This window comes from Numida meleagris, chromosome 5, assembly GCF_002078875.1.
Source record: "Numida meleagris isolate 19003 breed g44 Domestic line chromosome 5, NumMel1.0, whole genome shotgun sequence".
NCBI classification, from domain to species: domain Eukaryota; kingdom Metazoa; phylum Chordata; class Aves; order Galliformes; family Numididae; genus Numida; species Numida meleagris.
In genome coordinates, this window is record NC_034413.1 from 33,148,097 (window position 1) to 33,165,644 (window position 17,548).

A 17,548-nucleotide genomic window follows, 5' to 3' on the forward strand; every position below is an offset into this window, starting at 1 on the left:
GTTTAGTTAGTGAAAACTAAACAGCAACAACCCTTGTGATTTGTTAATTGATCCTTTATCGGTGAAGTGCAGCTGTTGATTCAGTCATTGATGCTGCACATTTCAGGCAGAAAATTAAGTATGTCAAGATGTGGGAAAATCCAGATAAAGCAGTAAAAGCCACTATAAATGTTTTTGGAGTGCACAGTGAAATCGGTGTATGAATCAATAAAACTATGACTTAGTGTTTGGGTGTTCTTCATCTTTATAGCTGTAGTTTGGAAGCCAGTGAGCTGATCCGGCACGCACCAGAACTGGTGTAAAAGCTGCCATCAATTTTCAAACATACTTTGGGATCAGTTCCAGGTGCTTGTTTTGAACTCCTACAGAGAGGATCCTGATCCAAAGTAGAAGCTGGAAGAAGATGTTTATTCCTAGTGTTGTCCTGTCTTTGCAGAGCTGCAGAAGTAGAAAGTACTTATTTCTTACAAAGAAAAAACCTTCAGTGTTGCCACGGCCTGTCACATGCTGTAGGGCTTGAATTGTTACTTCTTGGTTATTCTCATTCTTAATAGACTGATTTTTCCCCATCTGTATTATTTTTGCTCCAGAATTGTTCTGTGTATCATAGAAGTTTAAATACAAAAGGTATATGTTTTGCAAGCAGAAGCAAGCCCAGCAGTGAAATGTAAATTTGCATTTGTGAGTGCAGCAGTACTCATGCACTGTTTGCCTGGAAAAAGCATTGCTGATACTAGTATTTGATGTCAAAGTCTGAGCCAGTATGTTAAAGCTATGCAGTTGTTTTCCATGGTTCACCAGAAAAAGCTTGAAAGTGCGACCATAGTTCTAATATGTTTTTTTTTTTTAGAGAGGAAAAAATCATGATTTCATAGCATGCTGTCTTTGTGATCCACTTAAAGGGAGCAGAAAAGCCCTTGATAGAAGTAGAATGCTTTTTGAGCTTCTGCTGCCACTGAAGTCAATGTGTTACTAATCAGGATGCCACCTCCTCATACCATCCCCATGGACATGTCCAGCTCATTCCTACTGCAGGTAAGTGTGCTGCATCCAGGAGTCTGGCTCACATCTGCACTGGGGAGGGGGCTTGTAGCTATGTGAGATGGATGCAGAGTGCATTTAGGCTCCAGCAAGTAGCTGCCACCAAGTGACTAGATCAAATACAGTGGAAATTGTTGGTTCAGGTGGGCTAGGAGGAGAAGGTACTTCTAAAAGCAGGATAAAAGGCTATACACGAGTTATGTCTTAATCACACTATCTTTCATGGTTATTACCAACACTAGCATTATTTTATCTCTGCTGGCTGCTTCTGCCCTGAGAATCTGGAGTGAGGACCCAGTTGGGCTGAGCAGCCCGAGCAGCCCCATGGAAGATGAGCAGGTCTGGACCTAATTCTTTGAGACTTACCTCCTGATGGAGTGCAGAGCTTAGCCGTCATATACCTGCTCCTGATTATGTCAGCCTGTTCCACGGACTAGGTATCGCACCCTGTACTCCTCATTCCTGCAGTTTGAATCTTGGCTGTTTTTATTTCTGCTCAAAGTAGTTGAAAGTTGTAATCCTTATTAATACTAAATACTGTGTGACATATGAAAGCTTCAGCTGATGGCATTGATTAGCAAGTGAGGCAAAAAACGAGCACTTCAGACAGCAAAAATGTAAGGTATGGAGAAATAAATTTATTTAAGCCAGATTGAATTTTGCTGTGGGATATGGATTTGTGCTGCAAGTTTAATGATGAAATACATTCTTAGTCATTTTATAAACTTCTGGAAAATGAGACTGTGAGCAGTAGATGCCTTGGTTATAAACAACTTTTGATGCAATAGCTTCAAGTAACGTCGGCTAGAAGTAAGAGAACAGCTCTGTTTGATCTTTCTTATACCTTTACTAGGCATTCCTATAACTACTTCTAGCCTCAGAAATGCAGAAAGTGTGTAGTTTTTGTCAGTAACCATAAAATGCATTACTAATAACTTCTAACAGAAATTTTTTCTACCGACTTCAACTTCTTACTGCAGGAAAAGATAAAACTTTATCATTGCAGACAGCATCAGTATAGCTATGAGTATAAATGTGGGAATAAAAAGAGCAAATTACTAGACTACACGTCTGTGAGGAACAAGGCATTTTCCACGTCTCTACAAAACTTTGCATAATTAGGGGCTGGGTCTTCACTGGAGTCTCTGGGCACTACCCACAGTTACAGAAAAAAAATTTATTTTGTTATAGTCCATCACCACTAACAGCGGCATTGAAATCTTTGAACTTTCTTTGATGCTCACAACTGTTAATTTGAAGGAAGGAAATAATGTTTATGGATGGGTTAGCATTTAAGTGGCAGATGAAATAGGAAATAGCCACTTGAAAAATCTGAATATCCTTTCTCTGCAGAATAGTTCTTAGACTCAAAGAAGAGTTTGGGTTGGAAGGAACCATAAAGCCCATCCAGTTCCATTCTCAAACCTGGCTTTCTCTCAGAGTGCATGGTACTTTCTTCTCCCAGCCCCTATTAAGATCCTGTCTGGATTTATGGGCTTTTGTTTTCAGGCAAACAAATTGGAAGGTACATACTGAAAATATCTAAGCCTGAACTACAGCTTAGGTAGCTTCACACAAACTCCTTTTATCATGGATATGAAAGCAAAAGAGAAAAGAATGAGTAAAGCTTGCCCTGATGGCATGAGGCTCTTTACTTTTCTCTGCAAATGTTGGGCAGAGCTCGAGCAGGCGGTAATTGATGGCTTGCACCTGGGGCTGCTCGTAGGCTCCTTTAGAAACACGTGTCTCTTTTATGTTCATGGGCAAGCATGGAAGGGTGCTGAGAGCCAGTGCCTGTCACTGTCACCTCCTGCACCTTTACAGGGTGAGTGTATGCTGGGTCTTTTTACTTCAGTTGCAGAAAGTTTGGGCCTTGAGTGCGTGGAGTGCGTGTTTTCTTGCAGTCTTCCTTTAGCAGAGGGGATGTGTGGGGGCAGATTCTAGGTCTGTGCTGGATCTGAGCTCTATCGTAAAATCAAGATGAGTTAATTATGTCTAAGTCTGAAAACAGGGAATAAAATATAGCAGAGAGAAAAGCTGTGAACTCTTTCACCTTTCTCTGTTTTCATCTGAGAGAGCAAAGTGATATCCTTGCATTGGGAACTAGACTGAAAACATGAATATATTTATCAAATTAGCCTGTAGGTTTCCTGGAGGGCAGCAGATACACAGAGGGGAAGCCAATTTGACACTCCTAGCTGTCCGCTTGGTAGCAGCAGTTTTAATATATCACTAAGCTACATCATAAGAGGTTAAAATGAAGGTGAAATTTAGTGCTTTTCCAGGCAATGAGGAAGTGAATTAACCAGATCCCTGTGATGTTTAAGAAGTTTAATGGAAGAGCATGAGCTCCCAGTGTTCTCCCATTCATATGGTATTATCAAAGGAAGAAACCAAATCACTCTGCTCTTAATGATTAAAAGAATATCTTGCAATGCAGTGTTAGAAAGAAGATGCAGTAATTGGTTTGCACCTGGGAACAAAATGGAATCACAGCAGCAATAAAGCCTGATTGCAGTACTGAAACGTGATTGGATTTGCCACCGTGGAGTCCTTTTGGAGGCAAAAAAGTTAAAAACATGCAGCTACAAAACAGGCAAACACATTAAGTGAAGCTGTAATATTTTCTGACATAAACTCTGCGTAGTGTTTGAATTAACAAAAATCCCTGAAGTCTGGGAATCGAATCCAGGAGATATCAAGCTCCTTGGGATATCACTGCCAGAGAAGAAAAGAAAGGACTTGGGGAATCTCCAGCTGCAGGGCACAGCCCAGAGATTGGGTGGTTGTGTTTTGTGTCTGACCTTATGCAGTGCTGGAAGTTGTACAACAGGGAGTTCCTGCACCACTTCTGCTTGTACTGTTCTGCTGCCACTGGAGGAACATGTGCTGCCCTGCTCTGTGTACAGGGCATCCGCAGTGGGAGCTGCAGGGTCAGATAGAGGCCAAACGAGAATAAATCTGCTTTCATGGCTTGCTGGTGTGGATGTGCCAGTGAAAATCAAGGTCCTAATTCCCAGGGAACAGCTCTATGTTTTGCACGAAAATCACTGTGCAAAGTGCATTCGGAAGTCCACCTCACTGTGCAAAAGGAAGGCTGCGATTTTCTTGTCAGTTGTCAAGTATATGGCCACAGCGCAGAAACCCAGGAGTGACTTTCAGTGTTGGAACAGTTTTATAATAGCATCAGAGCTGGTGTTCAGGGCTAAACCCAAGAAGAAAGGGCTGGGACTTTATGACATGTCATTCCTCCACGTTTCCTTTTGCCTGGTGTAGTTCTGAATTGCAGCTGATGTGCTGACTAACAATTTGATCATAAGAAGCCTAAAAGTTAGCACTTGGACTGTGAGGCTTGCTCCCAGAGGCTCAAAATGAGGTGATGTAAACCTATGGAGTCTGTCTGTACATCTGCCTCCTTCTCCTCTTTCTGCCCCAGCAGGAAGAGGACAGGGCAGGGTCACCATAGGGTGCTTGTTTGGAGTTTTGTTTTGTTTTGTTTCATAAAGAAAAGAAAAAGGTTTGTTTTTCTTCTTGCAGAAAAGAGAATGCTTTTGTTTTTCTTTGTGACAAAGCACTTGAATTATTCAGCGGATCTAGACATCATATTTTCAGTCGAGTGTTTATCTGTGTTACTGCCCACCCAGAAAATCTTCTGGGTTTGCTTTCAGAAGACTAGTGAGCTAGAAAGACTGTATTGATTCTCCTGAAATTGATATTTTGGAGATCCTTTTCTTCCAAAAACAAGAAATAGGAAAAAAAAAAAAAAAAGCCCTTTAGTCTCTGCATTGATTTGGAGTTGGATGTGCTTCAAAAACCTCTCTGTTGCTTTCCCATGACAAGGGAGTTCCATTTTTTTTGTCTATCTTAGACAATGACATTTTCCTTAGGTTTTAGGCTAGGTGGGAAGACAGGTGCACTGAATGCTTTGAAATGCTCAGATGTTACAGCAGCAAAAGAAAGTTAAGAGAAACTGATTTGAACTCTATATGGACGTATGAGAGAGCAGCCATTCTGCAGCTAGAAAAGAGAATGCAACTAACTCGGTGATCAATGTCTGTACTTGAAATGAATGTTCCTGTATTCAGCTCATATAATTACATTAGTAGGTCTTCTGAGTGTTCATTCAGTTGTGTACATGAATAAGACTTAAATTCTGTGATAAATGATCATCCCTTCAAATCAGACAGCAGCCTACCAAAATAGCTTAAACTTGATCTCTCTCATAATAAAGTGTATCATGCTAAATGAATTTGAAAAGACTGCAACACTCCCCCCCCCCCCCCCCTCAACCTTCCATACCAGTCTCACTTCTAACACAAAACTTGCAATCTAGTTTGTATTCTTTTTTAAGCTTTGGGGATAATGCTTTCCAGAACACAATTTTTCTTAGTATAAATTATATGAGACAGTGATTTATATTTAATTACAAGATAAGGAATCTCATTGTACAGTGAATAACCTATGGTTTTAAGACTAAAAATAATTTTGTGCAACATGACTGCAGAATTATAAACTTTCAGCAAAATTTGACATTATTCTGGTAGTTTCTTGGAAAAAGTGATGGTGATGCTGTAAACTGCTGCTGAAGGCTCCTCCATGTTGTGATGGCAATTAGCGGAGTCCTGTAGCACCTGTACCCAGCTCCAGGCTGCTGTTGGCTTTCTGCCCCAAGAGGAGCAAATCAGAGCTGCAGGAGAATGCCTACGTGTCACGCTGCATCCCCAGAACTCATTGAGGGTGGGTAGATATGCAAAAAAACAATGCCATGGGGTGCAGGAAATGAAAGCTGCTGCAGTGAGAAAATAGCAAAGCCAAGGAACAGAACCTGCATTCTTGACTGGAGATTTTATTACATTGTCCTTTGCCCTGAGTTCAGAGCTGCACCAGATAATTTAGGAAAGACAGTCATGTCCTAAAAGTGCAGTGTTGAGAGGTACTAAGCAGCTATGGAGCTGCCTTCAGCATGCTGTTAGAGAACTGTATTTACAAATAAAAAAGCAATTTTAGTTCCTGTATTCAGATCCTCAGCCCTAAAACCCAGCTACGTTAAAATTTTACTTGCAGAGTCAGTTGTCTGTTAAATGAAAATCATTCCTGTCAAATGTTGAGGGCTGCTTCCTTGCTCAGAAAGTCAGATTTATCTTAAAATTATGACGATCCCTATGTCTTAAAGACAATACAATATTTAAATTCTATTTTCATCTGAAACAGTTGGAGAAAACTTAGAAAAAATGTTACTATGTTTTGTTTACCATTTTTTTTGTTTATTATTCCATGTGCAGATTTTTTTTTCTTTTTGAAGTCTTAATAGTGAGAGAGGAATTTGTTGTGATTCTCTAAAGAGGCATCTTTATTGTCTTTTCACCCTCAGCACTTGTTTGTGTGGCAGAGAGCAACAGTGACTGAGCAAGAAAGAGAAATTACTTTCTTTTTGAGATGGATTGGAATAGTGAAGGCATTTTTTACCTGAAGTGTGTATTTTTGTGGGACATCTACTAACAGCAATAGATGTTTTGCAGAGCTCTCCAGAGACCTGGGCATCCATAGCGTTGACAGCAGCAGCATTTTTCATGGTGATGTCTTTGTACCTACGGGGAGAGCAGAAAAAGATGAGACTGCGTGGCTGAATGTGGTAAGAGAGCAGCTGGGATACTTTGGAGTGACACTGCTGCTTGAGATCTGCTCCCAGGCTGAGGACAGAGCAGCACTGATCAGGCAGACATATTATGCAGATGGATGGGCATGGAAAAGGGACTAGGATTTTCCCTCTGGAGACCGACCTCTTATTGAGATTTATTGACGTCAGAAGGATTGCATAAATACAGCCTTTAAATCTTCAGAGGGTGCTCATTGAAGAGTTTAACCAGGGGTTTTCTCGAGTTTTCTCTCACCATCAGCAGTATTAAAAGAGTTCCTCAATGTACTTGTGAGCTAGGATGGAATCAGAAATAAAAACAAGGAGTGAGTAGAAAAGCAGCATTTTGATTGGCAGTACTAATCCTATAATTTACCTATTCTTGTGTTGCTGGGTTTTCAGTCCCAGGGTAGTTAGGGAGTGCAACATGGCGACTTCTGCAACGAGAGTCAGCAAGTAGTTATTGTAGGTTCTTGTACCAAAGTCATTTATTGCTATGGCTTTTTGTGGGAAAATTTGATATTGTGACTCTGACTCTGCATAGTGTTCTGTTCTCATAGTGGTGACCTGTATTTTCTTCCAATACTTGGCATTTCTTTTCTATGCAGGATGCTTCTGTGAAGACAGCTGATTCTCTTCCAGATCACTTGAATTTGTGACTGTTGTCCAAGACGGCCTTGATTATGGCAAAGAGGGGGCAAGGGTAGGGTCACAGCTCCCCCTCCCTCAGCCTGAATCCCCAGAAAGTGCTATGGGGTTAACCCTTGGTTACACCTTCTGGCATTTTTTTCAGTTGAGCAGAGTGTTGCAAGTAATCAGGATTGTGTTTTGATCTGCTTCTCTCTTTGCTTGGTCATAGTTATCTGTTGTTTAAGAGGATTTTTAATATATTTTAATATTTGCTTATTAACTACAAATAATATTTAATACTGTGCTGAGAAGACAGAAATACTGAGTTATTCAAAGTGTGATTTTGCATCCTGAAGGAGCAGAGCCTGGCAGAGGGTCACAGAACTGGGCAGTGAGATTTGCCTCTCAGCAGTGGAGCACCAAAGCACCCCAGGGGCTTAGAGAGAGCAGGGTGCATGATACCACTTAATGCCTTCCAGACACAGGGCATGGCTTTGTAGAAAAGGGCTGGCAGGGACTGATGGTCTTATCTGTGTAAAACGCCATCACAGACATTGGCATGTTCTTGGTTTTTCATTGCATGCGCTGTCTAATGGGCAGATGGCTGTGGATTTTTGTTCTCTCCCAAGCAATCCCTGTGGGTTTTCTGCAGAAGTGGTCACCAGTGAGACAGCATGTTGTAATTCCTTCTGCTGGCTTGAACAGGGAGACATCTAACATTGCGATGACAGGTTAACTGAGAGATCATCTGAGAACTTGTTTAAAAATTGAATACTGCTGAAGTCTAGCTTGTTACATGAGTTGAGTGAACATGGCCCTTTTGTGCTGACATGGACTTTACCACTGTTCTAACATAAAGAAAAACAGGATCTTTATATGAAAATACTTCCTTTACCAGATGTCCAAATTGTACAAGTAATTTCAGTACATTATATGTAAATATAACAGGTATGGTGGGCAGAACAAGGGAGAGAACAATTTCGAGATGTTTAGCCATTCAGCTTGAGAGAACATTGTATGAAGAGCAACAATTTTTTCCATTAGAAACAATCCTCAGAAAAGTTCTATACTTTCCATATATACCTTGCACAGAGTTGCATCTCATGGAATACGTAGAGAGATTGTGGGCTGGACCTATACCCATCTGATTCCTCAGGTGAACTGGGGTAAGAGAAAGGACAAGCAGCAACACCGTGTGATCTACTCCATTTCTGCGTGGAAGTCTCAGCCACAGGAACATTTCCTGCTTTTCTGAGGTCTGTCTTGGCCTGCAGTTTATTTCTGTGTCCGAGACTGTGCAGTAATTTTTGAGTTATAGTCCTCTATGTGACCAAAGATTTAGTTTAAGCACTTTCCTGTCTGCCTCCTACTGTGTACCTGCCATGATTTATCACGGAGGGCTGTTCTGCTGCTGACTCTTGGCTGAGTATGGGCAGTTTCAGGCATCTTTGGCAAAGGGCTGAAGTTTTTTGCAAATAGCTCTGGCTGCAGTCCAGCTCGCTGGCCTCTGGAGCTCTCTCTGCAACAAGTTCATTTGATAGAAAACTTGAACAGAGTGGATCAGAGGGGGGGTGAAATTCTAAGTAGAACTGTAGGGGTGACGCACTGTGTTTTGTACTTTGCCAGAAAACCCAGTGTAGCCATGAAACTCTGTAAATGACTTTGTGTTTAGCTAGTTGGGATATCCTTGCATCACTTACTGCACCTTGGAAACACCTGCAGCTTTGTATGAATTAAACTGCTCTGTGGTCTATCAGCTTTGTGGTCTTTTGGAGAACTAGCCAGGAGATGCTGCCTTTCGAGGAAATTTTTTTCTAAACCTGGATGTCTATAGTAGCCAGCAAGTCTGTGATTACGTGCACTCACACCCCACAAAAACAAAAAATATACAGAAGTGCTGTTCTCTCCTTTTAGTTCAGGGGCAAATACATCACATGAATAAAGCTGATACACCATGGGATGACTTGCATCGCCACAAACTGCAGAATTTGCTTAAGGCACCTGAATATCTTCAATTCAGACCTGAAAGTGGAGATAGATAAAATGTGGCTCATTACTCATGGGTAACTTGTGAGCAATTGAAATCAGTCAGTTACCCACTCTGTACGTTTCCTCCAGACTCTCTGGATTTTTGTGCCATTCACTGGAACAGGACAAGCATCGTAGTGGTGAGCAATATAAACAACACTATGAGAGTTCAGCATGAGAGCCTGATGCCACCACCTCTGTGAGGAGGAAGGCGCTTGACATCAGCTGCTGTTCATCAACACCTTGTATGCAGACTCTTCATCCTTGGCATGTGTGAAACATATCCTCCCCTCCTAAGGCACCACATGGGCTGAGATTTCACCCTTTGTGTAACAGAGATCCAAGCAAAGCCTTAAAGCTACCACTCTGGTCTTCACTGAATATGTGTATGCACACATGTGCCTACCTACATCTGTGACTGTGCACACACACGTGCATGCACTAGTTGGAATACACATTTCAGGGAAAGAGGTTATTTTTCCAGAAGGCCAGGAGGCAGGTATACAATTGTGGTGGTTTTAATTAGAGTTAAAGCTGGAGCTGTTTGTGGAAGCAAGTAAAGGTACAAGGCTGCTTAAACCCCACTGTTAGTGCAGGATAAATAATAGCACCAAGAAAAAAGGCAATTTGAGAGAAGATGTGTATCTAGGAAGGAGAGAAGTTCTGCTTGTAAGGACTGCAAACTTTACTGAACATGCATAGCGAAGAGTTAATAGACTGGATGAGACCAGGTTGGATTCTGGCGCAAATGCCGCTTTTTAGCTTCTAGTGCTTCAGAAACAAGCCTCTGTGTGCTGACATAAGAGATGGTGCTGTGGATGTGTTACTGGAGCTTTTAGTTGCATTTTGCATGTGCATTGTGGCCAGTGCCCTCTTTGCAGCCACTGATAAAGCAGGAAACAGCCACGCAGATCTGCAGGCACAACAGAAACATGCCTTGCTGTTGTGTTTTAAATTGGAGATGACATTGTGAAACCAAAATCCTTACCTCTCACAACTTTTTCCTAAGCAGTGCAAAGCCTTCTGAATTTTAAGCAGGACTTTTGGGCTATGGTGCTGGTGTGCTGTTGGTTTTTTTTTTTTTTTTTGATAGGAACACAATTAATTCTTCCTTTACAAATAAGACTGGTGTACAGTCCAGAAGTGTCCTGCATATTTTAAGGTGGTAAATCTATTGACTCCAAGATTAATTGTAATACACTAACTTGAAGTGTTTAGAACTTGTTGACATCTTCATTTGGGCAGAAAAAAATGTCATGAACAAAAATTATATGTCAGCATTCATTTCAGAAGGGTATTTATATAGCTATTGGTAACCTGCAGAGTGAGGAGTTGTCAAAAGCAATCATTTCCAGTTCTCGTTTCATTGAAGTTAAATAGTCTGAAGGGGGGAAAATGTGTTTACACTCTTTAATCCTCATATTATTGCAGTGTGAAAAGTAAGCATATAAATATGAGGAAGCAGAAAATAAATCAATAGGTTAGCATATTAAAAAACTGAAAAATGGTTTCTGGAGGAGATGAAATAAACTTCCAGTAACACTTGTTAACACTGGCTTTTATTGGCATTGCTCACTTCTTTAGAGAGGTGCCCATTAACATTGGAAGGGCTTTTCTCTCCAGGAAATAACCGCTCTAAAAACCTCTCCTGTAATCTGGAATTATGGTCTGAGTACTATGATTCAAGATGGCTGTGGAACACAGCTATTTCTCCGGCTCATGTCCAGAGATTTGATGAAAGTCTCCAAACTTCTGGCACGTAATCAGAAACTCTTAACAAAGTTGTGATGGAAGATACTTGGCCTTTATTGATATTGGCATTAATCCAAGGTGATCTTGAAAAACAGCCCCTGTAATTACCATGATATCTTTCATTTTATTAGGAGGCAATTAATAACTAATAGTAAATTTTCCTATAGGTTAGCAGAGCTTCTCATTCATCGTGTGCTACCTTTTGGTGTTTCTCATTTGTTTAACATAATGTTACTTATTCTCTTGTTTAAAAGTCTATTTTTGATCTGTTAGACCATCATTGGTACTCCTGTTAAACAACTCTCATTTGGCAGTATGGACTTGTTCAGAGCTGTGGTTAGCAGGGCAACACCAAGCAGAAGGTAGCTGAAATACAACTGATATATAAATTATTTCCAATAGGATAGAAACTTAATAACTTTGACCATGAGATAAAAAAAAAAGTAAACCATTTCAATTTAAGGTCATTATTACTGTGTGCATTTGGGCCACCTAATGTCTCATGGGAAAAGTTAAATGCTGTTATGTTATGCTAATTGTAACTAATAAGTAGTGAATAGGGATGTGCTAGCAAGTTGAGCTCTCCAGGCATGGTATAATTGGAAAGCAACGGCTTTGTCAAACTCTGGGAGTAAAATCCATGCAGGCTGTTGAACAATGTGGTAATGGCTTCAGATAACACCAAGGAGCTTGCAAATTGGATTCCAGACAGTACTGAGAAGAGATGCATCTGTGTTTTATTCCTGAAAAAATTGCTTTCACTTCCCTTCCAGAGATGATTTACTGACTGTGCTGCACCAGGAGTTAGGAACTTGCATCCAAAAATACTAGTTTTGGTTTGAATTCTTGAAGAAGTTTGTCAGGATGAGAAGCCCATGTGGCAATGTTAATAAATGGATGGTCTCCTGATGGTCTCAGATTCAGTAGGATAGATAATAATGATCCTTGCTATAGAGATGATCTCTATAAAAGAGATTATAGAGAGAATCTCTCTATAATCCCTTTTGCATTAAAAATGCAGAATTGGTATTTAGTTGCAGTGATCTGGGTGAACCCCAAATGTCTGGGGAAATATATGAAGTTTCTGGGTCATTTGCTGGATTACTCAAAATTTCAGTCTTTTAATACGTCCCTGAAATTTCACAGAATGAAAAACTATTTATAGGCACTACTGAACTGTGGCTTTTAAACATGAGACTGGCTTATCCATCTAAATACCACAGAAATTTTCCATAGAGCTACAGCCTTTGGTTCCCGTTCCTTTGAAATCTTCACAACTTGTAAATGTTCCTGAGAACTGCAGGCACAGGAACAGTGCTTTGTCTCTCACAGCTGTATGAGAGTCTAGCATCTCCCTCTTACTTCTTTTCTCTTGAGCATGCAGAGAGATGTTAATGATTAGGGTTTGCTGATTGGAAATACTGGAAATCCTGTGTGAGTTATGAATAAGGAAATGCACTAATACAAGAATGACAGAAAGCAGAGCAGGAATTGGAAAGCTCTTCACTTCTCCTTGCCTGCTTTTGAGCTGGGAATTGGTTTTTGAAATTTCACTCCTGCGTGGCATTTGACGGCTTACTTGGGATTTCATCTCTTGGGCCAGAAAGCCTGGACCTTGTCCCTGAATATAGCAGTTCTTAGCCAGGGAGTAAATCAAGATGTCTGGGCTTTGAGCTCAGCTTGTATTTCATGGGTTGCGGAAGTGGGCAGCCTGTCATCTTTAAACTGGGTTTCTGTTTATGTGATATATTTTCCCTTATATAAAAAAAAATCCATGTACAGTACAAGGACTGCCTTATCACAAGTCCAGAAGGAACCACCATAGAGTTATTTAGCATATACCTGCATTCCAGATTCTGCATTAGGAACGTGTCATAAGTACTTTACAGCTAGATAAAACATTAACATTTTCCTCCTGGGTGCAGTTAAGCCAATCATAGTTCCTTTGTGATATAGGAAGCACAAAGGGTTTACATAAATGATAGGAGTTCAGTCAGACTGTGCCAGAAGCCCTGTGCTTCCCGTTGTGAAGTATCCCTGAGAGTATTTCTTAACAGGTTATTCTCCTTCTTCAATGCCTTGCTCTCTCTGATCTGAGGGAAAATCTAATTTTAAAGTAACCTTCTGTCCAGGTGGATGAGTGTTCAGTAAAACTGGGTTTCAGGCCCTTCATCCTCTAATTAGATGCTCTCAGCAGACTCAGGAGTGTTTCCAGATGAAATACAGGGTGGAAATAGCAGGGAAATGAAGACCCATCTTCTTTTCTATTCTGTGAAACCTTTAGCACACTGCCACAATCTGACACATGGTGCAGTAAGATTTTCAGTGGCGCCAGCGTGGCCTCAAATGTCTTGTCCGCTCTAAGTGGCACTTTAGAGGAAAAAAAAAAAAGAGAAAAGAAAAAGGATTTCTGAGCAGAAAGCAGATTTGTTCAGTTTCCTGTCACTGAACACTACCTCTGGTGGCAGGATGGAGTAGCAGTTCTTGCTCAATTTTGGCTACCTGTATCTCATTTTTTTTCTTGTTGAATAAGAAACTGAAATCTACTTGTAATTGGAAGAACCAAGAATATGTATCACTTCAGCAGCATCTTCTGCACCTGTAAGGGTGAGCTGTGGTCAGATGTAGGCAGAAACAGGCAACTTTGTGTATGACATTCACAGGAATAGCTGATGGTGAGGTTTGATCTTACTGACAAGCAAGAGAAATTGGGTATCTGTAGCCCTTTAATGTTTGAAAGCTGAGTTGTTCAAGTAAAATTAAAACAAAGGTGAATATTTTTTGGATGACGCTAACTCTAGTGCTGTGTTATATATGTGCATATCTGTGTGCAAAAAAATAGAAAGCCTACCAGGACAGAAGATGGATGATACTTCATTACGAAAACATTTTTATTTCATTTGCTATTTTGCAACTGAATTTGCATCCAGAATTACAAGTTATTTTTTCCTGTCATTTTAGCAGCGCTATTTAAACAATTCCATTATGTGAACATACATCTGAATATATCAGTGAACATGCAACCCTGAAGCATCCCTGCACTTCTGACCCAAAGCACCAGCAGGGCAGTAATTTGTGTTGAAGTAAACCAGCATCAGTCAATCATCTCCTTAAGCAACAGAAAGAGAATCCCTCAAATCCAGCACTGAGTTTATTAGATTTTCACAAGGCTGACTCTGCTTGCATTAGCCACTTCAGGAGCACTAATACTTGCATAACTGATGAGAATGCTTATACCCTCTGGCAGTCAGAGCCCTGTATTTACTGCTGGGGTACCAGGAGACTTGAGCACACTGCAGTGCAGCCCTGCACATCTGTTTAGTGGCTATTAATGCTTTTTGTGTAGATTTTTTTACCTGTTATATCCCTACTTTTGTGGTTAGGCAATATCTAAGTTTTAACAGCAAGTGTTTCATCCAGAGGAGAATGCCACCTTCCTGGAGGTAGTCATGGGCCTTCATCTCTTTGTATAGCTGAGGACGGGGGAGGTAACACTGGATTAGGGTTTATGTGGTTATTTTTTCCCTCCTGGTCTGGATATTTCTCTGTGTTGTGTATGTTGGGAGCAATCCCATCTTCTCTCAACACAAGCTTCCCTTTTCCCAGCCATGCCCATGGCTTTGGCTGGGCCTCTTCCAGTCTTGGTAACTGTTTCCTGAAAAAGGCTGACCACAAGTGAGCTCAGGAGCTCTTCAAACATCTTTGAGTTGAAGGTTGGACTGGATGATCTTAAAGGTCTTTTCCGTCCTTCATGATTCTATGATCTTTACAGGATGTTTCATCACTGTGAGATTCATTGTCTTTTCCTTCTCTTTCATTTAGTGATTTGTTTTTTCTTGCTTCTACTCTCATTAATTGTTTCTCTTTTGACCCACAATTTACACCTTCTTCCCGTTACTGATACTTGAGATAAGGCATTTGTGCAGCATTTCAGCCATGCTTAGATCATCCTTAATCTTAGCTCAGTCTGCATTATTAGTGGTCCTCTTTCTTTTTTTTTTTTTTAAATGACTAAATTTTTTGATATGAACTGAGAAGGAGCCATTTTTTGTAGTGGAAAATATGATAACCCTTTTATCTTGAGAAGGAGGAATGAGATAACAGCAAAGTGATTTTTGCAGGATTTTCATTCCTCTCTTTTGGATCAGATGAAGTGAAATACCAGACCTGACCTCTCACCAGCTGTGACAAGGGAATTTAGTAGACTTTTATCTGACCTGACTGACTGCATAATATGTGGTTACAGCTTTGCAAAGTGGAGGCAAGTAACCTTTGCTACTCCGTTTTCCCAGGTGTGAATGTCTGCAAAGTGTGAGGTGATGGAGAATTGCTTTCAGTATTTGTAGCAACTAACACTGTAGAAACACTTAACTGCTAGAATCACTTCCTCCACTCTTATTTCTGTCAGGAAGACCATCCTTTAAATGGTGGTCTTGTGACACATTTTTTTTTCTTTTTTCTTTTTTCTTTTTGTTATCACTTCTTTATTTGTCCAAATAAATACTTCATTACCTGGTAGTAAAGCTGGTCTCCAAATAGAGAAATCTTCCATTCATCCACTGTTCAAATGAAGCTGTTGCTGGAACATCTCCTCACTATGCAGAATGAAATGAGAGCTCTCACAGTCACTCAGAAATTTTAAAGGACATACTAAACGTTTGGTAGATAACTTGTAATGTATTTATAGTTTTGCAGCTGTAATTGTCACCATAGCTCAGATAACAGGAATGTATTCTGCTCTCACTTTATCTAGCTGAAGTGCAGGTACATATTTGGCTCCATTTAAGTAGTTCTGCAGCACATCTTATGACTACCTGTTTTTCTAAAATGGCAGATAAAACGGTTGAAGAGCTTTGTATTTCTTTTGTTTGTGTCAAGCTTTGTCATAAAATGAATTTTTACTGCAAGAGATGTTTATATTCTGAAAATGTTAACTTTGCAGTGATAATGTTAATGAACACTACAGCTCAGATAACTGCAACACAGCACTGCTGACATTAAGTTGGGAAGAAGGCTCATTTTGCAATACGTGGCTGAAAAACTACCCTTCTCTCCCCCAGTTTGTTTTCCTTCAGTGCAAATTCCAAGCAAAAATTGAAGTTGTCGAAACATTTTAAAAGGAAATGAAAACCTGTTTCCCTTTCAATAAAAATTCTTTAACATGCAGTAGGTGGAAAGGATTTCAGTTCTTCTGTTTTTAATGCATCTTCTTGAAGCATTTTTACTGTGAAATACTGTTATTTAGTGTTGTCTACGACAACATACTAAGGCTTCCCTTCCGTCCGCACTTCCGCGTGCAGGGGCATACGGGACACATACACGGTATGTAGCGCCGAAATGCCAATTTAATGCTGCGCAACAAGGCTACTTATACCCGTACACGCGACCGCCCCATATACCCGTGACTCCCCTTGCTCCTCCCAGGTGCTCGCAGGCACCACCCGCCATGACTCCCCGATTCCTCCCTTGGTGCTCGCAGGCACCACCCATCCCATTTAATCCCGCATCTCCCCCCTCTTTATATACAAACATGAAACGTCCCTGTAGTGTACCCTGCTCAGCCCTGTTACCCCATCAAAACTCCCTTTTTTGGCCCTTCTTCAAGCAGATCTTGACATAAGCGCTGATAATTAGATATCAGCATGTCAACCTGTACTGTTTTTGAAACGATGTTCTCGATGAGCCGTTGCAGCAGCCGAAATATAGTAGATAGTAAGAGCAGTCCTTTTTTGACAAGAAGTAGTATCCGTAGACTTGCGGAGACGAGGGATGCCAGCCAAGAGGAAGGAGGTGTTCATGTAGTCCCGATGAATTGAAGAATCGAGTCATGGGGACACAGTTCTGGACCAGTCAGCTCTCCCCCCTCTTTTAAGGCTCGGAGCCACGCCTTCAAGGTTTTATGCGTCCACTCCACGATGGCTTGTCTCAGAGGCAGAGACAAGCAAACTAGGCACTCAGAGCTGCACAGAGAATCATGAGTTCCAGCCAAGATATGCACACTCTCACACACACAGGCATCTATTCCATATAATCATGTAAGTGGGAATCAAAAACTCCCTACACTAGTGCACTATTATTTATTGACCCTTGAAAGGTGGCAAATCACCAGAGAGGAGAGAGAAGAAACACGCCAGCAGTGGATGCGATAGGTAGCACCAGCAGGGTGTCCCCTGCTTCAAAGTGCAGTCTTCCCCTCCCAGCCACTACAGACTCTCTCCTGCTTTATTCTTCTCAGAGTCTGCAGGGCTTTATTCCACTTGTACCCCGCATCCACGTGGCCAGCGCGAGATACAGAGCCCAAGTGGAACATCTGCTTGCACAGCAAAATAAACTACCGGGGTCAGTCCTCTCTACGAAACAAAACATTTGCAGCTACGGACACTACTATGAGTTGCCTTACAACTATCAGAATACTTTGTTCTATCCCAAGATCATTCTTCAGTAAGGGGCAGTTAAACCCCT

The 17,548-nt window shown here is 41.0% G+C and overlaps 1 long non-coding RNA gene across 1 annotated transcript in view; it reads left to right on the forward strand.

Moving 5' to 3' along the window:
• The window catches only part of LOC110400009, a 29,345-nt gene extending 20,302 nt beyond the window's left edge, over window positions 1–9,043 (forward strand). Inside the window, exons 2-4 of the long non-coding RNA XR_002439525.1 lie at window positions 851–1,035; window positions 6,561–6,673; window positions 7,285–9,043. This is a non-coding gene — a long non-coding RNA (uncharacterized LOC110400009). The remainder of the gene's footprint in view (window positions 1–850; window positions 1,036–6,560; window positions 6,674–7,284) is intronic.